This window comes from Salmo salar, chromosome 20 (assembly GCF_965601325.2).
Source record: "Salmo salar chromosome 20, fSalSal1, whole genome shotgun sequence".
In the NCBI taxonomy this organism is placed as follows: Eukaryota; Metazoa; Chordata; class Actinopteri; order Salmoniformes; family Salmonidae; genus Salmo; species Salmo salar.
The window spans coordinates 80,203,640-80,231,406 of NC_138310.1; the positions used below are offsets into that span (position 1 = coordinate 80,203,640).

Consider the following 27,767-nt stretch of genomic DNA (forward strand, 5'->3'; position numbering starts at 1 on the left):
GCTGATTTGAACCCTTTTGTCTGACTAAGGGTTTCAGTGAACTATAAGAGAGCTGATTTTAACCCTGTGGTCTGACTAGGGGTTTCAGTGGACTATAAGAGATCTGATTTTATCCCTGTGGTCTGACTAGGGGTTCCAGTGGACTGTGAGAGAGCTGATTTTAACCCTTTGGTCTGACTAGAGGTTCCAGTTGACTATAAGAGAGCTGATTTTAACCCTGTGGTCTGACTAGGGGTTCCAGTGGACTGTGAGAGAGCTGATTTTAACCCTGTGGTCTGACTAGAGGTTCCAGTGGACTATAAGAGAGCTGATTTTAACCCTGTGGTCTGACTAGGGGTTCCAGTGGACTGTGAGAGAGCTGATTTTAACCCTGTGGTCTGACTAGGGATTCCAGTGGACTATAAGAGAGCTGATTTTAACCCTGTGGTCTGACTAGGGGTTCCAGTGGACTATAAGAGAGCTGATTTTAACCCTGTGTTCTGACTAGGGGTTCCAGTGTACTGTGAGAGAGCTGATTTTAACCCTGTGGTCTGACTAGGGGTTTCAGTGGACTATAAGAGAGCTGATTTTAACCCTGTGGTCTGACTAGGGGTTCCAGTGGACTATAAGAGAGCTGATTTTAACCCTGTGGTCTGACTAGGGGTTCCAGTGGACTGTGAGAGAGCTGATTTTAACCCTTTTGTCTGACTAGGTGTTTCAGTGAACTATAAGAGAGCTGATGTTAACCCTGTGGTCTGACTAGGGGTTTCAGTGGACTATAAGAGATCTGATTTTAACCCTGTGGTCTGACTAGGGGTTCCAGTGGACTATAAGAGAGCTGATTTTAACCCAGTGATCTGACTAGAGGTTCCAGTGGACTATAAGAGAGCTGATTTTAATCCTGTGGTCTGACTAGGGGTTCCAGTGGACTATAAGAGAGCTGATTTTAACCCTGTGGTCTGACTAGGGGTTCCAGTGGACTATAAGAGAGCTGATTTTAACCCTGTGATCTGACTAGAGGTTCCAGTGGACTATAAGAGAGCTGATTTTAACCCTGTGGTCTGACTAGGGGATCCAGTGGACTGTGAGAGATCTGATTTTAACCCTGTGGTCTGACTAGGGGTTCCAGTGGACTATAAGAGAGCTGATTTTAACAGAGTGATCTGACTAGAGGTTCCAGTGGACTATAAGAGAGCTGATTTTAACCCTATGGTCTGACTAGGGGTTCCAGTGGACTGTGAGAGAGCTGATTTTAACCCTTTTGTCTGACTAAGGGTTTCAGTGAACTATAAGAGAGCTGATTTTAACCCTGTGGTCTGACTAGGGGTTTCAGTGGACTATAAGAGATCTGATTTTATCCCTGTGGTCTGACTAGGGGTTCCAGTGGACTGTGAGAGAGCTGATTTTAACCCTGTGGTCTGACTAGGGGTTCCAGTGGACTGTGAGAGAGCTGATTTTAACCCTGTGGTCTGACTAGCGGTTCCAGTGGACTATAAGAGAGCTGATTTTAACCCTGTGGTCTGACTAGGGGTTCCAGTGGACTGTGAGAGAGCTGATTTTAACCCTGTGGTCTGACTAGGGGTTCCAGTAGACTATAAGAGAGCTGATTTTAATCCTGTGGTCTGACTAGGGGTTCCAGTGGACTATAAGAGAGCTGCTTTTAACCCTGTGGTCTGACTAGAGGTTCCAGTGGACTATAAGAGAGCTGATTTTAACCCTGTGGTCTGACTAGGGGTTCCAGTGGACTATAAGAGAGCTGATTTTAACCCTGTGGTCTCACCTGCGGTCATGTCGTATCGCAGCAGGCTGAGCACCCACTGGGTTCGGACACACAGAGTAAACAGGTAGTGGCTGTGGTCAGCCACCGTGAACTTTGCCTTCACCTGAGACCAGAGGATCAGAGAGTTAGGCACGCACACAAACACACACACACCTGCGTAATAAGTGGATGTATTGTGTGTGTGTGTGTGTGTGGTTTAGATTTGCCTCTCTAAGAGTGAGGATTAGATATAAGGCAGTAAGTAAGTGCTGTGATAAGAACAGTTTAATCTAAAGCTGCTGCTTGGAAAGACTAGAGCAGCTTAAAGCTGAAGCTTTACTCTGATAACACATGAACTCATCTGAGACAGCACAAACACACACACCTGTTCGTAGACCTGTACCAGAGACCCTGCTAGCTGGTGTGTTCCAAGTGTTGGCCCAGGCTGCCTGGCTCCCAAGGCTCTTCTGGAGAACAGGCTACAGGTACGCTGAGTAGATGGTCTGGAGCTGCTCCCTGTCTGGATAACTAGAGAGGAGAGAGTGGCTGAGAATGTGTGTGGATTGGTTCTTCTATCCTTGTGGGGCCCAAAAATCCCCCAAATTCTCCCTCGTGGGGATATTTCCCATGTCCCCATGAGGAGAAAGGCTATTTTAAGTTTAGGGCTTAAGTTAAGAGCTGTGTGTGTGTGTGTGTGTGTGTGTGTGTGTGTGTGTGTGTGTGTGTGTGTGTGTGTGTGTGTGTGTGTGTGTGTGTGTGTGTGTGTGTGTGTGTGTGTGTGTGTGTGTGTGTGTGTGTGTGTGTGTGTGTGTGTGTGTGTGTGTGTGTGTGTGTGGTGTGTGTGTGTGTGTATCCATACTCACTCCATGGTGCAGATGCATACTTTGGAGGTGAAGCGGGAGGTAGATGTGAGTCGTCCCACACCACCTGGATGTTCTCCAGACCCACAGTCCAGGTTCTCATTATAGAACCCATGGTACGTCATGAACACCTAGAACACACAAGGTGGAGAGAGGAGAACTCTGTCACGTTATGAGAGCTTGACTCGTTTCTGTCTGACACGTCGATCAAGAAAAAAATGATTTCATTATTGTGTTATGTTGCATTGCATTGAGTGAGGTTGTGTTATGTTTTGTTGTACTGTATTGTACTGTATTGTACTGTATTGTTCATTACTGTATTGTACAATGCTGTACTGTATTGTACTATTGTATTGTATTCTAGTGTATTGTACTCTATTGCATTGTATTCTAGAGCATTGTACTGTATTATATTGTATTCTAGTGTAATATATTGTATTGTACTGCATGATGCTGTATTATATTATATTTTAGTGTATTGCACTGTATTGTAGTGTACCTGCTGTAAGAAGGCTATGAGGTTGCTGGTGCCACACTTGTCAAGCTTGGGCAGGTTGATGTCTTTGAGGTAGAGGACTAAGTTCTCACAGTGTTTGGGTCTGTAGGCCCGTCCCGTGTTGGAACTGAGCAGCAGACAGGTCTGACTGAGCTTCTGGAGGACGTGATTAGACGAGGTCTGGGCGCTACAGTGGACCACCGCTACCTGGGTGGAACGCAGCCGAGAGAACGCATAGTGCTGCAGCATACTGGAGGAGAACACACACACACACACACACACAGTAGGCAGAAATTAGGCCGAATGCCAAAAATTACAAGCCAGACCATACAGAGACCATAACATTGAAGGAGTATATTAGTCATGACGGAGGTTTGATATCAGAGGATGAAGTAGGGATGACAGAGGCAGAGAGAGGAGAGAGGAGAGAGGAGAGAGGAGAGAGGGGAGAGGAGAGAGGGGAGAGGGGAGAAGAGAGAGGAGAGAAGATAGGAGAGAAGAGAGGAGGGGGGAGGGAGGGAGGAGAATTTACTCTGTATTGAAAAGTGTTGATGCCGCAGGGTTCTGTTTAACTGAGTTTGTGAGACAGAGCTCAGGGCAAGGGGGGACATTTTGTGATGGTGCAAACTGAGATAGGATAATTGGGAAGTAAGTGTGTGTGTGTGTGTGTGGTGTGTGTGTGTGTGTGTGTGTGTGTGTGTGTGTGTGTGTGTGTGTGTGTGTGTGTGTGTGTGTTTGTCTGAAGGCAGCAGTGGAAATTAATTAGATGTTTTTTTCATCAGACAGGGATGACACAAGCGTTTCCATGGCGCCATGACCTTTCCGCGAGATTAGGGTTGTGTGTGTGTTTGTTTTTCATGGGGGGGGGGGGGGCTCAAGTGAAGTGTAAAAGCCAATAAGATATGCCCTCCCTTTTCTGGGTGCCCGTGGATGACAGGAATGACTGTACATTCAACAAGTCTCAGCCCCCCCGCCTGCCCCTCAGCCCGCTGTGCTATTCTAAAAAAGGTCACGCCTTAAATAAAACATTCCTGGAGGCATTAGTGTGTTTGTCATACAGTTCTCCCTGAATAGTGAGAGGAGGGTGTTTGTCATACAGTTCTCCCTGAATAGTGAGAGGAGGGTGTTTGTCATACAGTTCTCCCTGAATAGTGAGAGGAGGGTGTTTGTCATACAGTTCTCCCTGAATAGTGAGAGGAGGGTGTTTGTCATACAGTTCTCCCTGAATAGTGAGAGGAGGGTGTTTGTCATACAGTTCTCCCTGAATAGTGAGAGGAGGGTGTTTGTCATACAGTTCTCCCTGAATAGTGAGAGGAGGGTGTTTGTCATACAGTTCTCCCTGAATAGTGAGAAGATTGTGTGCATTTAACACACTCTGATTCAAGTGTATTAAACATCCTCTGTGTGTGTGTGTGTGTGTGTGTGTGTGTGTGTGTGTGTGTGTGTGTGTACCCCTTGCAGGGTTGTCTGTGTTGGGAGGAGAGCCAGTGGGAGAAGCAATGCAGTCCTCTCTGCATGTATTGGGTTCTGGGTGATGGGGAGTGTGTAAACTCTTCTAAGCTGAGTCCGTCAGGACGTTCCAGAGTGTACACAGAATCAGGGTCATAGAAGGAGTCCAGGGGCTTCCTCAGGTCAGGAGGACTCTCTCTAGCCCCGCCTAGCACCGGCAGTACACACACACACACACACACACACACACACACACACACACACACACACACACACACACACACACACACACACACACACACACACACACGATGGTGAGGATGGTGATTAGCAGAGGTGTGGACACGAGTCACATGACTTGGACTCCAGTCAGACTCGAGTCGCAAATATGATGACTTGCAACTCGACTTTGACTTTAACACCAATGACTCGAGACTTGACTTGGACTTGAGCCTTTTGACTCGACCTGACTTGATACCCTCCCCAAGCCCAAATATTTAAAAAAGTGTGCAGCGCATCAACTCTTCATTTAACGGATTACAGTTTGAATCGGACAGCAGCCAATCAAATTGTGCTAGCTGAGAAAAAGTTGTGCGTGGCAGTGCAGAGGAACGTCGGCGAGTGAATTCAGATGGAGCCCTTGGAAAGATGATACCCCAAATTATTATTTTCGGATATAAAGACGACGCTGTATCAACAAAAAACGGATTGCAACTTGCGAAACATGCAGGAAGAAAATTACAGAAAGAGGCGCAACAATTTCCAACTTTGTTTGACATTTGAAGCGCAACAAAGAACGGTATGTTGTGGCTAATATAGCCGACAGCTATATAATTTATAACTTTACTATTGTAGCATGTAGGTTGATGTAACGTTAAATCAATGAGCCTCCACACAGTCAGTCAGTGTGGGAACGTGATCATTGCACCCAAGATTGAGCTACAACTGGCTAGGCAGTTGGTAGCCTGGTGATTAGTTGATTAATTGATTAATGGATGGATGGATGGATGAATGAATGGATAAATGGATGGATGGATAAATTAATGGATGATATATAAATAAATGGATGGATGGATGGATGGATGGATGGATGGATGGATGAATGAATGAATGAATGAATGAATGAATGAATGAATGAATGAATGAATGAATGGATGGATGGATGGATGAATGAATGAATGAATGAATGAATGAATGAATGAATGAATGAATGAATGAATGAATGGATAAATGGATATATAAATGGATGGATGAATGGATGAACAGATGGATGGATATATAAATGGATGGATGGATATATAAATAAATGGATGATGGATGGCTATATAAATGGATGGATGGATATATAAATGGATGGATGGATATATAAATAAATGGATGATGGATGGATGAATGAATAAATAAATGGATAAATGAATGGATGGATGGATGGATGGATGAACATATGGATGGATGGATATATAAATGGATGGATTGTCACGTCCTGACCAGTGAAAGATGTCATTTGCCATAGTAGTATGGTCAGGGCGTGGCAGGGGGGTTTGTTTTGTATGTATTTTGGGTTTTCTGTTTCTATGTGGGTTGGTTCTAGTTGTCATTTTCTATGTGTTGGTTTTCATGTTCGGCCGGGTATGGTTTCCAATCAAAGGCAGGTGTCTTTCGTTGTCTCTGATTGGAAGCCATACTTAGGCAGCTTGTTTTTCCTTTGGGGTTGTGGGTGGTTGTTTTCCGTTTTGTTGTTTGTACCTGACAGGACTGTTGTTGGTCGTTTTGTTATTTTTGCTAAGTGTTTTCATTAAAAGTAATATGAGCACTTCACACGCCACATTTTGGTCTCCTTTAAGACGACCCTTATTACATGGATGAACGGATGGATGAATGAAGGAATGAATAAATGGATGGATGGATAGATAAATGGATGGATTGACGGATGAACGGATGAATGGATAGATAAATGGATGGATTGACGGATGAACGGATGAGTGGATAGATAAATAGATGGATTGACGGATGAATGGATGAATGGGTAGATAAATGGATGGATTGACCACCTCGTCTCACCTCCTTGGTGAAGTCCTGTCATGATTCGAGGTTCCCGCCCAGCCCTCTTATGAGATTTACCACAAACTGACACTGTCCCGACCAGACTGGTCTACACCACAAAGTCATTCTGACATTGAGAGAGAGAGAGAGAGAGAGAGAGAGAGAGCAAGGGAGAGAAGAGAGACAGCAAGGGAGAGAGAGTCAGAAGAGTAACAGTTATGAACACAAGATATCCAATCCACTACAGCATATTTCGGGTAAAACTCTGATTGGCTAGAGTATATTTGGGGTAAAACTCTGATTGGCTAGAGTATATTTGCAGTAAAACTCCACTTGGCTAGAGTATATTTGGGGTAAAACTCCATTTGGCTAGAGTTTGTTTGGGGTAAAACGCCACTTGGCATGAGTATATTTGGGGTAAAACTCCATTTGGCTAGAGTATGTTTGGGGTAAAACTCTGATAGGCTAGAGTATATTTGCGGTAAAACGCCACTTGGCTACATAAATCCAGTTAATGCTATTGATTACAACCAGTAGAGGGCAGTATCAGTATGTTTAAGCACCGAGGCCAGGCCTCTGTGGAAGTAGTCTCTCATCCAGTTCTCCAGGTTACTGCGACACTCATCAGGCTGACCCTTCAGCCACGACTTGACCAACACACTCACATCTGTGTCCTCATCACTACAGACAGAAGATGGGGGTTGGAACATGACTAGAACATGACTAGAACATAACTGTAGATTTACCTGCCCTCCTGGGACCTACAACCACCACTCCCCTCCCTCCCTCCCTCCCTCCCTCCCTCCCTCCCTCCCTCCCTCCCTCCCTCCCTCCCTCCCTCCCTCCATCCTTTCATCTATACTCTCGACTAAATAGCTAATACAACTCCAGACCAGAGTTTTCCTCATCTATAGGGAGTGTCCCACAAACACACGGTCACAAACACACACACGGCTATTGTCCCCCACCTGACTGGGTATGAATTTGAGGCGTGCCTCCTCGTAGATGGCCTGCAGGGCGTTGCTGAGGGTATTGTCCTCCACGTCAGTGAAGACCACCCCAGGGAACACGTCTTGGACAAGGGCATCAAACCTGCTGCTGTCTGCAACTGTCAGCTTGGACATGGTGTTCAACCTCAATGCCTGCACCCCCAGACCCCCCTCCTTGACTGGAGGACACATAGATAGAGAGGGGGTATAGGGGAGAGAGGAGTTAATTTGTATAAAAGTTAACTTGTTTCTTTGTTATTCTGATACACTGTGTCTCTACTAGCTACATCAGCAGCGTTATACATGTGCTAATTACGACCCGTGTCATGATTTAGAGTTCATCAATACCTTTGTTCTCCTCTCTAAAGCTGCTGGCACTAGAAGCACAGAAGCAGAGCTGGTTTTTCACTGGAACATTTGACCTGACAATAGATGGAGCAAACAGAGCAAGCCCCAGGGACAAACGTGCTGTCTGACAAATAGAATAAACGAGGGAATGAGAGAGAGAGAGAGCGAGAAAGCGAGAGAGAGCGAGAGAGAGCGAGAGAGAGAGAGAGAGAGAGAGAGAGAGAGAGAGAGAGAGAGAGAGAGCGGTGGAGAAGGAAACAGAGAGATCAACCGGGGATCAGAGAGATATGGACAACCAGGCATCAAGGGGGAGGCAAGGAGAGGTCAGAGAGAGGGGGGGAGAGAGGAAGAGGCAAAGAGGGAAGAGGGGAAGAAAACAACTCAACTAAGACCATTGTTTGAGGAAAATGGCAAAAGGACAGAGAGGCAAGAGAGCCCACTGATGAAAGTTTAGGGGGGTATTTGGCTATTAGGGATGTGTTGTTGGAGTGGGGAGTAAGTGTCAGTTTAGGGCGTCTTACTCTTGTTCTTGGCCTCACTCCTCCTCTGCTGCTGCAGCAGACTGCCACAGCCTCTCAGCACTGTCTTAAGAGCCCTTAATAGCCCCAGCCATTGTGCTGCTGGGCAGTCAACAGCTCCATACACACAGTCCATACATGTTACACGCTAAGACATAGATACATACAGTGCATTCGGAAAGTATTCAGACCCCTTGACCTTTTCTACATTTTGTTACAGCCTTATTCTAAAAATGATTCATTTAAAACAAAAACACAATACCCCATTATGACAAAGTGAAAACAGGATTTTAGACATTTTTGCAAATTTATGATAAAAAAATAAAAAAATCTTATTTACATAGGTATTCAGACCATTTGCTATGAGACTCAAAATTGAGATATTTCTACAACTTGATGGGAGTCCACTTGTGGTCAATTAAATTGATTGGACATGATTTGGAAAGAAACACCTGTCTATATACAGTGGGGGAAAAAAGTATTTGATCCCCTGCTGATTTTGTACGTTTGCCCACTTACAAAGAAATGATCAGTCTATAATTTTAATGGTAGGTTTATTTGAACAGTGAGAGACAGAATAACAACAAAAAAATCCAGAAAAACGCATATCAAAAATTTTATTAAATGATTTGCATTTTAATGAGGGAAATAAGTATTTGACCCGTCTGCAAAACATGACTTAGTACTTGGTGGCAAAACCCTTGTTGGCAATCACAGAGGTCAGACGTTTCTTGTAGTTGGCCACCAGGTTTGCACACATCTCAGGAGGGATTTTGTCCCACTCCTCTTTGCAGATCTTCTCCAAGTCAGATCTTCTCCAAGCTGAAGTTTGGCAACTCGAACCTTCAGCTCCCTCCACAGATTTTCTATGGGATTAAGGTCTGGAGACTGGCTAGGCCACTCCAGGACCTTAATATGCTTCTTCTTGAGCCACTCCTTTCTTGCCTTGGCCATGTGTTTTGGGTCATTGCCATGCTGGAATACCCATCCACGACCCATTTTCAATGCCCTGGCTGAGGGAAGGAGGTTCTCACCCAAGATTTGACGGTACATGGCCCCGTCCGTCGTCCCTTTGATGTGGTGAAGTTGTCCTGTCCCCTTAGCAGAAAAACACCCCCAAAGCATAATGTTTCCACCTCCATGTTTGACGGTGGAGATGGTGTTCTTGGGGTCATAGGCAGCATTCCTCCTCCTTCAAACACGGCGAGTTGAGTTGATGCCAAAGAGCTCCATTTTGGTCTCATCTGACCACAACACTTTCACCAGTTGTCCTCTGAATCATGAAGATGTTTATTGGTAAACTTCAGACGGGCTTGTTCATGTATTCTTGAGCAGGGGGACCTTGCGAGGGCTGCAGGATTTCAGTCCTTCATGGCGTAGTGTGTTACCAATTGTTTTCTTGGTGACTATGGTCCCAGCTGCCTTGAGATCATTGACAAGATCCTCCCGTGTAGTTCTGGGCTGATTCCTCACCGTTCTCATGATCATTACAACCCCACGAGGTGAGATCTTGCATGGAGCCCCAGCCCGAGGGAGATTGACAGTTCTTTTGTGTTTCTTCCATTTGCGAATAATCGCACCAAATGTTGTCACCTTCTCACCAAGCTGCTTGGTGATGGTCTTGTAGCCCATTCCAGCCTTGTGTAGGTCTACAATCTTGTCCCTGACATCCTTGGAGAGCTCTTTGGTCTTGGCCATGGTGGAGAGTTTGGAATCTGATTGATTGATTGCTTCTGTGGACAGGTGTCTTTTATACAGGTAACAAGCTGCGGTTAGGAGCACTCCCTTTAAGAGTGTGCTCCTAATCTCAGCTCGTTACCTGAATAAAAGACACCTGGGAGCCAGAAATCTTTCTGATTGAGAGGGGGTCAAATACTTATTTCCCTCATTAAAATGCAAATCAATTTATAACATTTTTGACGTGTTTTTCTGGATTTTTTGTTGTTATTCTGTCTCTCACTGTTCAAATAAACCTACCATTAAAATTATAGACTGGTCATTTCTTTGTCAGTGGGAAAATGTACAAAATCAGCAGGGGATCAAATACTTTTTCCCCCACTGTAAGGTCCCACAGTTGACAGTGCATGTCAGAGCAAAAACCAAGCCATGAGATAGAAGGAATTTTCCAGAGAGCTCCGAGACAGGATTGTGTCGAGGCACAGATCTGGGGAAGGGTACCAAAAAATGTCTGCAGCATTGAAGGTCCCCAAGAACACAATGGCCACCATCATTCTTAAATGGAAGAAGATTGGAAACACCAAGATTCTTCCTGGAGCTGGCATCCAGGCTAAACTGAGCAATCGGGGGAGAAGGGCCTTGGTCAGGGAGGTGACCAAGAACCCAATGGTCACTCTGACAGAGCTCCAGAGTTCCTCTGTGAAGATGGGAGAACCTCCCAGAAGGACAATCATCTCTGCAGCACTCCACCAATCAGGCCTTTATGGCAGAGTGGCCAGACTGGAGGAAACCTGGCAGTCACGTCTGGAGGAAACCTGGCACCATCCGTTCGGTGAAGCATGGTGTTGGCAGCATCATGCTGTGGGGATGTTTTTCAGCGGCAGTGACTGGGAGACTAGTCAGGATCAAGGGAAAGATGAACGGAGCAAAGTACTGAGAGATCCTTGATGAAAACCTGCTCCAAAGTGCTCAGGACCTCAGACTGGGGGGAAGGTCCACCTTCCAACAGGACAACAACCCTAAGCACACAGCCAAGACAATGCAGGAGTTGTTTCGGGACAAGTTTCTGAATGTCCTTGAGTGGCCCAGTCGGAGCCCAGTCTTGAACCCGATCGAACATCAGAGATCTGAAAATAGCTGTGCAGCGACACTCCCCATCCAATTTGACAGAGCTTGAGAGAATCTGCAGAGAAGAATGGTAGAAACTCCCCAAATACAGGTGTACCAAGCTTGTAGCATCATACCCAAGAAAACTTGAGTCTGTAATCACTGCCAAAGGTGCAAAAACAAATTACTGTGTAAAGGGTCTGAATTCTTATGTAAATGTGATGTTTCAGTTTGTTTTTATTTTATAAATTTGCAAAAATTTCAAAAACCTGTTTTTGCTTTGTAATTAAGGGGTATTGTGTGTAGATTGATGAGGGGAAAAAACAATTTAATCAATTTTAGAATAAGGCTGTATGATAACAAAATGTGGCACAACACATCTCCCTACAAACAGATAGAGACATATTAAAGGGATAGTGGGAGATTTTAGTAATCAAGCCTCTTTTCTAGTCAGATGGACTCATGCATACGATTTGTCTCTGCGTGCAGTTTGAAGAACGTTTACTGCACACAGAGACATACAAATGTTATCCATGAGTTAATCTGACTCTAGGTAAGTTGCAAAGGCTGTCAAAATGTTGCACTATCCTTTTAAAATAAGAAAAAAATAACACAAAGACACACACACCTGGCGAGGTTGAAGATGGTGACCATCTTGCGTCCCAGTATCTCTTCGTCTTTGAAGCCATCTGAGTAGAGGATGACCTCAGCGATGAGCTCGATGTCTGTTCGGGACATGACCAGCTGCTTCAAGTTGTCAGCTAGCTGCTGTCTCCCTCCATAACCCTTACCAGCCGGGTTCAACATTGGTGATAGAGAGGGAGGTGATAGAGAAAGAGAGAGACAAAGAGACAGAGAAACAGAGAGAGAAAGAGAAAGAGAGAGAGAGAGAGGGCGGGCGGGAGAGACAGAGAGAGACAGACAGATAGAGAGAGACTGTCAGTGTGTCTCTCTGTCTCTCTCTTTCTCTCTCTCTTTATTGCCTGTGTGAGCCTGACAAGACTGTTTTGTTGTTCGTGAGTTCTTCGTTTTTGTTATTTTGGTGTTCTCTTTATTTTAAAATAAATACAAGATGAGCATCCACATTCCTGCTGCGTTTTGGTCCTCTATTCCAGACGACAACCGTTACAGAATCTCCCACCACAACAAGACCAAGCAGCGGAAGAAGGAGAGGAGGAACGCTGAGAAAATGGACTTTGATATGGACGATCGTGAGAAGTGGACTTGGGAGGAGATTATGGCCGGAGAAGGTCCATGGAGGAAGTGGAGCGATGACAGGGAACGCTACAGGGGAACACGACTGGCGTTTAAGCCCGAGAGGCAGCCCAAATAAAAAAATTGGGGGGTGGCACATGGGTAGTTTGGCTGGGCGAGGTCAGTGACTGGACAGGTCCCGTGCTTCGGGGTAATGGGTACTGTGGCGAGGCCAAGTATTTTTGGGCCGGTACGTGCAGTACCAGCGCCCCGCATTTGCCAGGGGGAAGTGGGCATCCAGCCAGTAAGAGCGATGCCAGTTCTGCACTCGAGACCGCCAGTACGCCTCTACCGTCCAGTGCGTCAGCCCTGTCCGACTCGTCCTGTTCCCGCTCCCCGCACTAGCCCTGAGGTGCGTGTTCCCAGGCTGATACCTCCAGTACCAGCACCACGCATCAGGCTTCCAGTGCGTCAACCCAGTCCGACTCGGCCTGTTCCCGCTCCCAGCACTAGCCCTGAGGTGCGTGTCCCCAGGCTGATACCTCCAGTACCAGCACCACGCATCAGGCTTCCAGTGTGTCAGCCCAGTCTGACTCGTCCTGTTCCCGCTCCCAGCACTAGCCCTGAGGTGCGTGTTCCCAGGCTGATACCTCCAGTACCAGCACCACGCATCAGGCTTCCAGTGCGTCAGCCCAGCCTCGAGAGTTCGGCAATAGTGTGCAGTCCAGAGTATCCGGCAATGGTGTGCAGTCCAGAGTATCCGGCAACGGTGTGCAGTCCAGAGTATCCGGCAACGGTGTGCAGTCCAGAGTATCCGCAACGGTGTGCAGTCCAGAGTATCCGGCACCGGTGTGCAGTCCAGAGTATCCGGCACCGGTGTGCAGTCCAGAGTATCCGGCAACGGTGTGCAGTCCAGAGTATCCGGCAACGGTGTGCAGTCCAGAGTATCCGGCACCAGTGTGCAGTCCAGAGTATCCGGCAACAGTGTCTAGTCCGGAACCGAGGGAGTCTGCCTGCGACCCGGAACCAAGGGAGTCTGCCTGTGACCCGGAACCGAAGGAGCCTGCCTGTGACCCGGAACCAAAAGGGTCTGCCTGTGACCCGGAACCGAGGGAGTCGGCCTGCGACCCGGGACCGAGGGAATCTGCCTGCGACCCAGAACCGAAGGGGTCTGCCTGCGACCTGGAACCGAAGGGGTCTGCCTGTGACCCAGAACCGGGTGAGTCTGCCTATGACCCGGAACCAAGGGAGTCTATCAGCAACCCGGAACTGAGTAAGTCTGTTGACGATCCGGAACTAAATATGATTAACTGTGTATCGAATGAGTCTGTCTACAGTGTGGAACGGAAGAGGTCTGCCTACGATCCGGAACGATGGGAGTCTGCCTACGGCCCGAAACTGAGCAAGTCTGTCTGCATTCTGGAGGACAGTAGGCCGGAGCCAGAACCACCTCCTGTATAGGTGGGTTGGGGAGGGGGGGTGTAGCACAGTGCCGTCGGCAGCCACCCTCCCTTCCCTCCCTTTCGTTTAGGGGGATTTTTTGTTGTTGTTGTTTTTTTTTTGTTTTTTTTTATGAGGTGCATCCGGGGTCTGCACCTTTAGGGGGGGGGGGGGGGTACTGTCACGTCCTGACCAGTATAAGGGTTATTTGTTATTATAGTTTGGTCAGGACGTGGCAGAGGGTATTTTGTTTGTGGTTCGGGGTGGTGTTTTATGTAGTAGGGTGTTTGATTTATTATTTCCGGGTTTTGGGGTTATGTTCTAGGTTTGTATTTCTATGTGGTCTCTAGTCTTTTGTATTTCGATGTCTAGTTTATTGGGGTTGGACTCTCAATTGGAGGCAGGTGTTTTCTAGTTGCCTCTGATTGAGAGTCCTATATATGGGTATGTGTTTGGTTAAGTGTTTGTGGGAGATTGTTTCTTGTTTTGCCTGTGTGAGCCTGACAAGACTGTTTTGTTGTTCGTGAGTTCTTCGTTTTTGTTATTTTGGTGTTCTCTTTATTTTAAAATAAATACAAGATGAGCATCCACATTCCTGCTGCGTTTTAGTCCTCTATTCCAGACGACAACCGTTACAGATTTTGATAAAATCCCATATCTTTTGGATGAAATACCTCAGTGTGCCATCACAACAGCAAGATTTGTGACCTGTTGCCACAAGAAAAGGGCAACCAGTGAAGAACAAACACCATTGTGAATACAACCCATATTTATGCTTATTTATTTTCCCTTTTGTACTTCAACCATTTGCACATCGTTACAACAGTGTGTGTATATATACATAATATAACATTTGTAATGTCTTTATTCTTTTGGAACTTCTGTGAGTGTAATGTTTACTGTTCATTTGTATTGTTTATTTCACTTTTGTATTTTATCTACTTCACTTGCTTTGGCAATGTTAACAGATGTTTCCCATGCCAATAAAGCCCCTTGAATTGAATTGAGAGAGAGAGAGAGAGATAGAGAGACAGAGGAGGGCGGGCGGGAGAGAGAGAGACAGACAGACAGAGGGCAGCGGGCGGGAGAGAGAGACAGAAAGACAGAGAGACAGAGGAGGGCGGGCGGGAGAGAGAGAGACAGACAGAGGGCAGCGGGCGGGAGAGACAGAGGCGGGCGGGCGGGAGAGAGAGAGACAGAGAGACAGAGAGACAGAGGCGGGCGGGAGAGAGAGAGACAGACAGACAGACAGACAGACAGACAGACAGACAGACAGACAGACAGACAGACAGACAGACAGACAGACAGACAGACAGACAGACAGACAGACAGACAGACAGACAGACAGACAGACAGACAGACAGACAGACAGACAGACAGACAGACAGACAGAGGAGGGCGGGCGGAAGAGATAGAGACAGAGGGAGAAAGAGAGAGAGAGAGAGACAGACAGACAGAGAAAGTGTGTGTGTGTGTGTGTGTGTGTGTGTGTGTGTGTGTGTGTGTGTGTGTGTGTGTGTTCACAGCTGGTCCTGTGCTTCTTCAGTTCTGGATGGACTGTATCTGCATGGACACTCTAGACAGCACAGCCTCCTCCAGGAGGTTGAACTCATCAAAGCAGCCCCAAGCCCCACACGTCAACAACCCCACAAAGGTATGTCCCATAGACTTCACATCTATACACTTCAACACACCATTTATTCATTCATTTACTTTATTTATTTATCTATCCTTTATTTATTTACTTTATTTATTCATCCTTTTTTTCATTTATCTATCCTTTATTTATTTATCTATCCTTTATTAATTAATGTATTTATTTAGTTATCCATCCCTTATTATCTATCCTTTATTTGTTTATCTATTCTTTATTTATTTACCCTTTATTTATTTATCTATTATTTATTTACCCATCCTTTATTTATTTACCCTTTATTTATTTATCTATATTTTATTAATTTATGCATCATTTATTTATGTCGGTGCCAGCAGGGCCATAGGGGTTTCCTCCCAAACCCATCATCATGACCTGGGTCAGATAACACTGATCAGTCATGAGGGTGTGGACCAGCTTAGCCGCATTACACAGGGAGAGATAGGGGAGAGGATGTAGGGATGGAGAAAGTGACAGGGAGAGAGAGAGAGAGAGAGAGAGAGAGGATGACAGTGTGTTGAGGCAGACTTTGCAGAGAGACTGCAGCACACACAGTGTTGCAGGGCTAATTGAGTCATTCAGAGAGGGGTCCTTATCGCTGGGTGAACATCGCCCCCCAATGGTGCAGTACTGTATAGCATTGTAGATGAACTGTTGCCTGGTCCTGAAGTGTGTAGAACTGTCATTTCGACGTGTATGTGTGTAGATGAGGTGTTTCCTGCAGTCAGAACTGTATCTGTGTAGAGGTTTTGGTACCTGCTACTTGTATGTGTAGCTGAAGTGAGCGTCAACCATTTGTATGGAGTAGCGTTTGTCGTTGCTGACGTAGAAACGGTGCCGTTTCCTCCAAGCCCAGGCATCAGGGCTGCTCACCCAAGTCTCACAAATCTGCTTACCCACACTGATGTTATGGACGATGTTCAAGATCAGCTTCAGCTTCAACACACTTGACTCTATAAGGGAGAAGCAAACCACCAACACAGACCCTATGTCTCAAAATCTCTCCCTTTTACCCATAGAGTTCAACGATTCTGATCAGAGCTATGTAGGCCCAGACTCGTTGCAGCTCAGATGTGGTTGTTGATAATACCGTTACGGTATTGAGAAGATCCTTTTAGATCTGGCCCTAGTCATGTCTCCCCCAGGACTGTATCTAATGCTTAGGCCTTATCACCGTGGCCTCTCCCTCAGTCAGAGAGCTTCTCCTCCCCAGCCGGTCCCCACATCACCGTGGCCTCTCCCTCAGTCAGAGAGCTTCTCCTCCCCAGCCGGTCCCCACATCACCGTGGCCTCTCCCTCAGTCAGAGAGCTTCTCCTCCCCAGCTGGTCCCCACATCACCGTGGCCTCTCCCTCAGTCAGAGAGCTTCTCCTCCCCAGCCGGTCCCCACAGAAGCTGGTTTATGTAGCTATTCATTAGGGGCCGGCCATTAGATTAGACTGACAGTTATTACTGCAGCCTCTTAGCAAGCCTCTTTAGCATGAGGGAGCTGGGGAGAGACACATTTACTGGTGATCTGACCTCTTTAGCATGAGGAGCTGGGGAGAAACACATTTACTGGTGATCTGACCTCTTTAGCATGGGGAGCTGGGGAGAGACACATTTACTGGTGATCTGACCTCTTTAGCATGGGGAGCTGGGGAGAGACACATTTACTGGTGATCTGACCTCTTTAGCATGGGGAGCTGGGGAGAGACACATTTACTGGTGATCTGACCTCTTTAGCATGGGGAGCTGGGGAGAGACACATTTACTGGTGATCTGACCTCTTTAGCATGGGGAGCTGGGGAGAGACACATTTACTGGTTATCTGACTTGACACTTGGTAAATAAAACAGCAGTCTGTGATTACAGTAGCATAATTAACAACAGATAGCGCTAAGGCATGCTATGAGCTACTTTAACAACACGCAACCACACACACACACACACACACACACACACACACACACACACACACACACACACACACACACACACACACACACACACACCTGTGTTTCCCATCACCTCAGAGCTGGTGTCTATGGAGGTGTGGTGCTCTAGCTGAGTAAATAGCTCCGCCTCCTCAGTGAACTGGATCTGCTCTGCGCAGGATCTGCATCCAGAGACACAGAAGTCAGACGGGAGTCAATCAGGAGTCAGACAGGAGTTAATCAGGAGTCAGACAACAGTCAATCAGGAGTCAGACAGCAGTCAATCAGTAGTCAGACAGCAGTCAGACGGGAGTCAGAAAGGAGTCAATCAGGAGTCAGACAGGAGTCAATCAGGAGTCAGACAGGAGTCAATCAGGAGTCAGACAGCAGTCAATCAGGATTCAGACAGGAGTCAATCAGTAGTCAGACAGCAGTCAGACGGGAGTCAGAAAGGAGTCAATCAGGAGTCAGACAGGAGTCAATCAGGAGTCAATCAGGAGTCAGACAGGAGTCAGACAGGAGTCAATCAGGAGTCAGAAAGCAGTCAATCAGGATTCAGACAGGAGTCAATCAGGAGTCAGACAGCAGTCAATCAGAAGTCAGACAGCAGTCAATCAGGAGTCAGACAGGAGTCAATCAGGAGTCAGACAGCAGTCAATCAGGAGTCAGACAGAAGTCAATCAGGAGTCAGACAGCAGTCAATCAGGAGTCAGAGAGGAGTCAATCAGGATTCAGACAGGAGCCAATCAGGATTCAGACAGGAGTCAATCAGGATTCAGACAGCAGTCAATCAGGAGTCAGACAGCAGTCAATCAGGAGTCAGACAGCAGTCAATCAGGAGTCAGACAGCAGTCAATCAGGATTCAGACAGGAGTCAATCAGGAGTCGATTAGGAGTCAGACAGGAGTTACACAGGATCTACAACAGGAGATACATGAGTCAGGCAGGAGTTACACAGGATCTACAACAGGAGATACATGAGTCAGGCAGGAGTCATATAGGAGAAACAGAATAAGACACAGCATAAGTGAGTAATAAATCATACCTGAGATGGGTAGCAGGACGGGTCCACCTATCCTATCCTCCTGGCAGACACACTCATATAGCAGCTGCTTCAGTTTCCTTCATCTCAACAGACTCCCCCAGCCATACCTGGAACACACACACACACACACACACACACACACACACACACACACACACACACACACACACACACACACACACACACACACACACACACACACACACACACACACACACACACACACACACACACACACACACACACACACACACACACACACACACACACATTATGAAGGAGCTATATAATCAATTTGTGTGATTGAGTTACACCCTACAGTATCCCCTACCTTCTACTCCTAATCCTTGACCCCTCCACCCCCCTACCTTCTACTCCTGGCCCTTTACCCCTCGACCCCTCCACCCCCTACCTTCTACTCCTGGCCCTTGACCCCTCCACCCACCTACCTTCAACTCCTGCCCCTTGATTCCTCCACCCCCCTACCCTCTACTCCTGCCCCTTAACCCCTCCACACCCCTACATTCTACTACCTTCTACTCCTGCCCCTTAACCCCTCCACCCTCTACCTTCTACTCCTGGCCCTTAACCCCTCCACCCCCCTACCTTCTACTCCTGCCCCTTAACCCCTCCACCCCCCTACCCTCTACTCCTGCCCTTTAACCCCTACACCCCCTACCTTCTACTCCTGCCCCTTGACCCCTCCACCCCCTACCTTCTACTCCTGCCCCTTAACCCCTCCACCTCCTACCTTCTACTCCTGCCCCTTGACACCTCCACCCCCCTACCTTCTACTCCTGCCACTTAACCCCTCCAAACCCTACCCTCTAGTCCTGCCCCTTAACCCCTCCACCCCCCTAAATTCTACTCCTGCCCCTTGACCCCTCCACCCCCCTACCTTCTACTCCTGGCCCTCGACACCTCCACCCCCCTACCTTTTACTCCTGCCCCTTAACCCCTCCACCCCCCTACCTTCTACTCCTGCCCCTTGACCCCTCCACCCCCCTACCTTCTATTCCTTGCCCTTGACCCCTCCACCCCCCTACCTTCTACTCCTGCCCCTTGACCCCTCCACCCCCCTACCTTCTACTTCCTGCCGCTTGACCCCTCCACCCCCCTACCTTCTACTCCTGGCCCTCGACACCTCCACCCCCCTACCTTTTACTCCTGCCCCTTAACCACTCCACCTCCCTACCTTCTTCTCCTGCCCCTTGACCCCTCCACCCCCCTACCTTTTACTCTTGCCCCTTAACCCTTCCACTTCCTACTTTAAACTCCTGGCCCTTGACCCCTCCACACACACACACACACACACACACACACACACACACACACACACACACACACACACACACACACACACACACACACACACATTATGAAGGAGCTATATAATGAATTTGTGTGATTGAGTTACACCCTACAGTATCCCCTACCTTCTACTCCTAATCCTTGACCCCTCCACCCCCCTACCTTCTACTCCTGGCCCTTTACCCCTCGACCCCTCCACCCCCTACCTTCTACTCCTGGCCCTTGACCCCTCCACCCACCTACCTTCAACTCCTGCCCCTTGATTCCTCCACCCCCCTACCCTCTACTCCTGCCCCTTAACCCCTCCACACCCCTACCTTCTACTCCTGCCCCTAAACCCCTCCACCCCTACCTTCTACTCCTGCCCCTAAACCCCTCCACACCCCTACCTTCTACTCCTGCCCCTAAACCCCTCCACCCCTACCTTCTACTCCTGCCCCTAAACCCCTCCACCCCCCTACCTTCTACTCCTGCCCCTTGACCCCTCCACCCCCCTACCCTCTACTCCTGCACCTTAACCCCTCCACCCCCTACCTTCTACTCCTGACCCTTGACCCCTCCACCCCCCTACCTTCTACTCCTGCCCCTTAACCCCTCCACCCCCCTACCCTCTACTCCTGCCCTTTAACCCCTACACCCCCTACCTTCTACTCCTGCCCCTTGACCCCTCCACCCCCTACCTTCTACTCCTGCCCCTTAACCCCTCCACCTCCTACCTTCTACCCCTGCCCCTTGACCCCTCCACCCCCCTACCTTCTACTCCTGCCCCTTGACCCCTCCACCCCCTACCTTCTACTCCTGCCACTTAACCCCTCCAAACCCTACCCTCTAGTCCTGCCCCTTAACCCCTCCACCCCCCTAAATTCTACTCCTGCCCCTTGACCCCTCCACCCCCCTACCTTCTACTCCTGGCCCTCGACACCTCCACCCCCCTACCTTTTACTCCTGCCCCTTAAACCCTCCACCCCCCTACCTTCTACTCCTGCCCCTTGACCCCTCCACCCCCCTACCTTCTATTCCTGGCCCTTGACCCCTCCACCCCCCTACCTTCTACTCCTGCCCCTTGACCCCTCCACCCCCCTACCTTCTACTTCCTGCCGCTTGACCCCTCCACCCCCCTACCTTCTACTCCTGGCCCTCGACACCTCCACCCCCCTACCTTTTACTCCTGCCCCTTAACCACTCCACCTCCCTACCTTCTTCTCCTGCCCCTTGACCCCTCCACCCCCCTACCTTTTACTCTTGCCCCTTAACCCTTCCACTTCCTACTTTAAACTCCTGGCCCTTGACCCCTCCACCCCCCAACCTTCTACTTCTACTCCTGCCCCTTAACCCCTCCACCCCCCTACCTTCTACTCCTGGCCCTTGACCCCTCCACCCCCTACCTTCTACTCCTGCCCCTTAACCCCTCCACCCCCCTACCTTCTACTCCTGCCCATTGACCCCTCCACCCCCCTACCTTCTACTCCTGACCCTTGACCCTTCCACCTCCTACTTTAAACTCCTGGCCCTTGACCCCTCCACCCCCTACCTTCTACTCCTGCCCATTGACCCCTCCACCCCCCTACCTTCTACTCCTGGCCCTTGACCCCTCCACCCCCCTACCTTCTACTCTTGCCCCTTAACCCCTCCACCCCCCTACCTTCTACTCCTGCCTCTTAACCCCTCCACCACCCTACCTTCTACTCCTGCCCCTTGACCCCTCCACCCCCCTACCTTCTACTCCTGGCCCTTGACCCCTCCACCCCCCTTCCTTCTACTCCTGCCCCTTAACCCCTCCACCCCCCTACCTTCTACTCCTGGCCCTTGACCCCTCCACCCCTCCACCCCCTACCTTCTACTCCTGCCCCTTAACCCCTCCACCCCCCTACCTTCTACTCCTGCCCCTTGACCCCTCCACCCCCCTACCTTCTACTCCTGGCCCTTGACCCTTCCACCTCCTACCTTCTACTCCAGCCCCTTGACCCCTCCACCCCCCTACCTTCTACTCCTGCCCCTTGACCCCTCCACCCCCTACCTTCTACTCCTGCCACTTAACCCCTCCAAACCCTACCCTCTAGTCCTGCCCCTTAACCCCTCCACCCCCCTAAATTCTACTCCTGGCCCTTGACCCCTCCACCCCCCAACCTTCTACTTCTACTCCTGCCCCTTAACCCCTCCACCCCCCTACCTTCTACTCCTGCCCCTTAACCCTTCCACCTCCTACTTTAAACTCCTGGCCCTTGACCCCTCCACCCCCCAACCTTCTACTTCTACTCCTGCCCCTTGACCCCTCCACCCCCTACCTTCTACTCCTGGCCCTTGACCCCTCCACCTCCTACTTTCTACTCTTTCCCCTTAACCCCTCCACCCCCCTACCTTCTACTCCTGCCTCTTAACCCCTCCACCCCCCTACCTTCTACTCCTGCCCCTTGACCCCTCCACCCCCCTACCTTCTACTCCTGGCCCTTGACCCCTCCACCCCTCCACCCCCTACCTTCTACTCCTGCCCCTTAACCCCTCCACCCCCCTACCTTCTACTCCTGCCCCTTGACCCCTCCACCCCCCTACCTTCTACTCCTGGCCCTTGACCTCTCCACCTCCAACTTTCTAATCCTGGCCCTTGACCCCTCCACCCCCTACCTTTTACTCCTGGCCTTTGACCCTTCCACCTTCTACCTTCTACTCCAGCCCCTTAACCCCTCCACCCCCCTACCTTCTACTCCTGGCCCTTGACCCTTCCACCTCCTACTTTAAACTCCTGGCCCTTGACCCCTCCACCACCTACCTTCTACTCCTGCCCATTGACCCCTCCACCCCCCTACCTTCTACTCCTGGCCCTTGACCCCTCCACCTCCTACTTTCTACTCCTTGCCCTTGACCCCTCCAACCCCCTACCTTCTACTCCTGGCCCTTGACCCCTCCACCCCCCTACCTTCTACTCTTGCCCCTTAACCCCTCCACCCCCCTACCTTCTACTCCTGCCTCTTAACCCCTCCACCCCCCTACCTTCTACTCCTGCCCCTTGACCCCTCCACCCCCCTACCTTCTACTCCTGGCCCTTGACCCCTCCACCCCCCTTCCTTCTACTCCTGCCCCTTAACCCCTCCACCCCCCTACCTTCTACTCCTGCCCCTTGACCCCTCCACCCCCCTACCTTCTACTCCTGCCCCTTGACCCCTCCACCCCCCTACCTTTTACTCCTGCCCCTTAACCCCTCCACCTTCTACTCCTGCCCCTTGACCCCTCCACCCCCCTACCTTTTACTCCTGCCCCTTAACCCCTCCACCCCCCTACCTTCTATTCCTGGACCTTGTCCCCTCCACCCCCCTACCTTCTTCTCCTGCCCCTTGACCCCTCCACCCCCCCTACTTTCTACTCCTGCCCCTTAACCACTCCACCTCCCTACCTTCTACTCCTGCCCCTTGACCCCTCCACCCCCCTACCTTTTACTCCTGCCCCTTAACCCTTCCACCTCCTACTTTAAACTCCTGGCCCTTGACCCCTCCACCCCCCTACCTTCTACTCCTGGCCCTTGACCCCTCCACCCCCCTACCTTCTACTCCTGGCCCTTGACCCCTCCACCCCCCTACCTTCTACTCTTGTCCCTTAACCCCTCCAGCCCCCTACCTTCTACTCCTGCCCCTTAACCCATCCACCCCCTACCTTCTACTCCTGCCCCTTGACCCCTCCACCCCCCTACCTTCTACTCCTGGCCCTTGACCCCTCCATCCCCCTTCCTTCTACTCCTGGCCCTTGACCCCTCCACCCCCCTACCTTCTACTCCTGCCCCTTAACCCCTCCACCCCCTTACCTTCTACTCCTGCCCCTTGACCCCTCCACCCCTTACCTTCTACTCCTGCCCCTTGACCTCTCCACCCCCCTACCTTTTACTCCTGCCCCTTAACCCTTCCACCTCCTACTTTAAACTCCTGGCCCTTGACCCCTCCACCCCCCAACCTTCTACTCCTGCCCCTTAACCCCTCCACCCCCTACCTTCTACTCCTGCCCCTTGACCCCTCCACCCCCTACCTTCTACTCCTGCCCCTTGACCCCGCCACCCCCCTACCTTTTGTACTCCTGCCCCTTAACCCTTCCACCTCCTACTTTAAACTCCTGGCCCTTGACCCCTCCACCCCCCAACCTTCTACTTCTACTCCTGCCCCTTAACCCCTCCACCCCCCTACCTTCTACTCCTGGCCCTTGACCCCTCCACCCCCTACCTTCTACTCCTGCCCCTTAACCCCTCCACCCCCCTACCTTCTACTCCTGCCCCTTGACCCCTCCACCCCCCTACCTTCTACTCCTGGCCCTTGACCTCTCCACCTCCTACTTTCTACTCCTGGCCCTTGACCCCTCCACCCCCCTACCTTCTACTCCTGCCCATTGACCCCTCCACCCCCCTACCTTCTACTCCTTGCCCTTGACCCCTCCACCCCCCTACCTTCTATTCCTGGCCCTTGACCCCTCCAGCCCCCTACCTTCTACTCCTGCCCCTTGACACCTCCACCCCCCTACCTTCTACTCCTGCCCCTTAACCACTCCACCTCCCTACCTTCTACTCCTGCCCCTTGACCCCTCCACCCCCCTACCTTTTACTCCTGCCCCTTAACCCTTCCACCTCCTACTTTAAACTCCTGGCCCTTGACCCCTCCACCTCCCAACCTTCTACTTCTACTCCTGCCCCTTAACCCCTCCACCCCCTACCTTCTACTCCTGGCCCTTGACCACTCCACCCCCTACCTTCTACTCCTGCCCCTTAACCCCTCCACCCCCCAACCTTCTACTCCTGCCCCTTGACCCCTCCACCCCCCTACCTTCTACTCCTGGCCCTTGACCCCTCCACCCCCCTACCTTCTACTCCTGCCCCTTAACCCCTCCACCTCCTACTTTCTACTCCTGGCCCTTTACCCCTCCACCCCCCTACCTTCTACTCCTGCCCCTTAACCCTTCCACCTCCTACTTTAAACTCCTGGCCCTTGACCCCTCCACCTCCCAACCTTCTACTTCTACTCCTGCCCCTTAACCCCTCCACCAACCTACCTTCTACTCTTGCCCCTTAACCCCTCCACCCCCCTACCTTCTACTCCTGCCCCTTAACACCTCCACCCCCCTACCTTCTACTCCTGCCCCTTGACCCCTCCACCCCCCTACCTTCTACTCCTGGCCCTTGACCCCTCCACCCCCCTTCCTTCTACTCCTGACCCTTAACCCCTCCACCCCCCTACCTTCTACTCCTGCCCCTTAACCCCTCCACCCCCCTACCTTCTACTCCTGCCCCTTGACCCCTCCACCCCCCTACCTTCTACTCCTGGCCCTTGACCCCTCCACCCCCCTACCTTCCACTCCTGCCCCTTGACCCCTCCAACACCCTACCTTCTACTCCTGCTCCTTAACCCCTCCACCTCCCTACCTTCTATTCCTGCCCCTTGACCCCTCCACCCCCCTACCTTCTACTCCTGCCCCTTAACCCCTCCACCCCTACCTTCTACTCCTGCCCCTTGACCCCTCCACCCCTACCTTCTACTCCTGCCCCTTGACCCCTCCACCCCCCTACCTTCTACTCCTGCCCCTTAACCCCTCCACCCCCTACCTTATACTCCTGCCCCTTAACCCCTCCACACCTACCTTCTACTCCTGCCCCTTGACCCCTCCACCCCCCTACCTTCTACTCCTGGCCCTTGACCCCTCCACCCCCCTACCTTCTACTCCTGGCCCTTGACCCCTCCACCCCCCTACCTTCTACTCCTGGACCTTGACCCCTCCACCTCCTACTTTCTACTCCTTGCACTTGACCCTTCCACCCCCCTACCTTCTACTCTTGCCCCTTAACCCCTCCACCCCCCTACCTTCTACTCCTGCCCCTTAACACCTCCACCCCCCTACCTTCTACTCCTGCCCCTTGACCCCTCCACCCCCCTACCTTCTAGTCCTGGCCCTTGACCCCTCCACCCCCCTTCCTTCTACTCCTGACCCTTAAACCCTCCACCCCCCTACCTTCTACTCCTGGCCCTTGACCCCTCCAGCCCCCTACCTTCCACTCCTGCCCCTTGACCCCTCCACCCCCCTACCTTCTACCCCTGCTCCTTAACCCCTCCACCTCCCTACCTTCTATTCCTGCCCCTTGACCCCTTAACCCCCCTACCTTCTACTCCTGCCCCTTAACCCCTCCACCCCCTTCCTTCTACTCCTGCCCCTTAACCCCTCCACCCCCCTACCTTCTACTCCTGCCCCTTGACCCCTCCACCCCCCTACCTTCTACTCTTGCCCCTTAACCCCTCCACCCCCCTACCTTCTACTCCTGCCCCTTAACACCTCCACCCCCCTACCTTCTACTCCTGCCCCTTGACCCCTCCACCCCCCTACCTTCTAGTCCTGGCCCTTGACCCCTCCACCTCCCAACCTTCTACTTCTACTCCTGCCCCTTAACCCCTCCACCAACCTACCTTCTACTCTTGCCCCTTAACCCCTCCACCCCCCTATCTTCTACTCCTGCCCCTTAACACCTCCACCCCCCTACCTTCTACTCCTGCCCCTTGACCCCTCCACCCCCCTACCTTCTACTCCTGGCCCTTGACCCCTCCACCCCCCTTCCTTCTTCTCCTGACCCTTAACCCCTCCACCCCCCTACCTTCTACTCCTGCCCCTTAACCCCTCCACCCCCCTACCTTCTACTCCTGCCCCTTGACCCCTCCACCCCCCTACCTTCTACTCCTGGCCCTTGACCCCTCCACCCCCCTACCTTCCACTCCTGCCCCTTGACCCCTCCAACACCCTACCTTCTACTCCTGCTCCTTAACCCCTCCACCTCCCTACCTTCTATTCCTGCCCCTTGACCCCTCCACCCCCCTACCTTCTACTCCTGCCCCTTAACCCCTCCACCCCTACCTTCTACTCCTGCCCCTTGACCCCTCCACCCCTACCTTCTACTCCTGCCCCTTGACCCCTCCACCCCCCTACCTTCTACTCCTGCCCCTTAACCCCTCCACCCCCTACCTTATACTCCTGCCCCTTAACCCCTCCACACCTACCTTCTACTCCTGCCCCTTGACCCCTCCACCCCCCTACCTTCTACTCCTGGCCCTTGACCCCTCCACCCCCCTACCTTCTACTCCTGGCCCTTGACCCCTCCACCCCCCTACCTTCTACTCCTGCCCCTTGACCCCTCCACCCCCCTACCTTCTAGTCCTGGCCCTTGACCCCTCCACCTCCCAACCTTCTACTTCTACTCCTGCCCCTTAACCCCTCCACCAACCTACCTTCTACTCTTGCCCCTTAACCCCTCCACCCCCCTATCTTCTACTCCTGCCCCTTAACACCTCCACCCCCCTACCTTCTACTCCTGCCCCTTGACCCCTCCACCCCCCTACCTTCTACTCCTGGCCCTTGACCCCTCCACCCCCCTTCCTTCTACTCCTGACCCTTAACCCCTCCACCCCCCTACCTTCTACTCCTGCCCCTTAACCCCTCCACCCCCCTACCTTCTACTCCTGCCCCTTGACCCCTCCACCCCCCTACCTTCTACTCCTGGCCCTTGACCCCTCCACCCCCCTACCTTCCACTCCTGCCCCTTGACCCCTCCAACACCCTACCTTCTACTCCTGCTCCTTAACCCCTCCACCTCCCTACCTTCTATTCCTGCCCCTTGACCCCTCCACCCCCCTACCTTCTACTCCTGCCCCTTAACCCCTCCACCCCTACCTTCTACTCCTGCCCCTTGACCCCTCCACCCCTACCTTCTACTCCTGCCCCTTGACCCCTCCACCCCCCTACCTTCTACTCCTGCCCCTTAACCCCTCCACCCCCTACCTTATACTCCTGCCCCTTAACCCCTCCACACCTACCTTCTACTCCTGCCCCTTGACCCCTCCACCCCCCTACCTTCTACTCCTGGCCCTTGACCCCTCCACCCCCCTACCTTCTACTCCTGGCCCTTGACCCCTCCACCCCCCTACCTTCTACTCCTGGACCTTGACCCCTCCACCTCCTACTTTCTACTCCTTG

At 51.1% G+C, this 27,767-nt stretch overlaps 1 pseudogene; it reads right to left on the minus strand.

The window, feature by feature from the left end:
• Nucleotides 1–27,767, minus strand: part of LOC106593383 (cytoplasmic dynein 2 heavy chain 1-like) — a 139,090-nt pseudogene that overhangs the window by 60,969 nt on the left and 50,354 nt on the right.